Source organism: Mandrillus leucophaeus, unplaced genomic scaffold (assembly GCF_000951045.1).
Source record: "Mandrillus leucophaeus isolate KB7577 unplaced genomic scaffold, Mleu.le_1.0 Scaffold216, whole genome shotgun sequence".
NCBI lineage: Eukaryota > Metazoa > Chordata > Mammalia > Primates > Cercopithecidae > Mandrillus > Mandrillus leucophaeus.
In genome coordinates this window covers 332185-332622 of record NW_012102210.1, presented here as the reverse complement: position 1 = coordinate 332622, position 438 = coordinate 332185, and the positions used below count along the sequence as shown (strand labels likewise).

The following is a 438-nucleotide window of genomic DNA, read 5'->3' as shown; positions in this document are numbered from 1 at the left end:
GCAGAGCCCGGGCGCCTCCGGGGACCCTGCCCGCCTGCCGCTCCCAACCCGCCGCTCTGCTCCCGGACTGAGCCAAAACCCCCACCCAACCTCCCAGTCCTGCTGTCCAGGAAACTCAGCATCAAACACACAAACAACAAAGACACTTAGCTTTTGTTTCCGATTATCAAACTAATAAGTAGAAAACAGAAATGTTCAATGTGGAAATTAAAAATTACTATCCCACCACCCACAGAAATCATGGTTTATTGCAATATATATGCATATCATGACTATTTTTTGTATCTCTTTTCGTTTATTAATAGCATTATATTATGAGCTAGCGCCCATTGTCACTCCACATACTAAATGTACATTATGATGCAACCACAGCCCAGCATCATAATGGATGTGCCATTGTTTCACATGAGCTGCGGGGAAGGAAATGGCTCAACTCTG

General features: G+C 45.2%; 1 protein-coding gene across 1 annotated transcript in view; it reads right to left on the bottom strand.

Moving 5' to 3' along the window:
* ANKRD53 (ankyrin repeat domain 53) overlaps nucleotides 1-438 on the bottom strand; it is a gene marked incomplete at its 5' end in the record, with an annotated part of 8585 nt that overhangs the window by 7172 nt on the left and 975 nt on the right. The gene's annotated exons all lie outside the window — the stretch shown is intronic.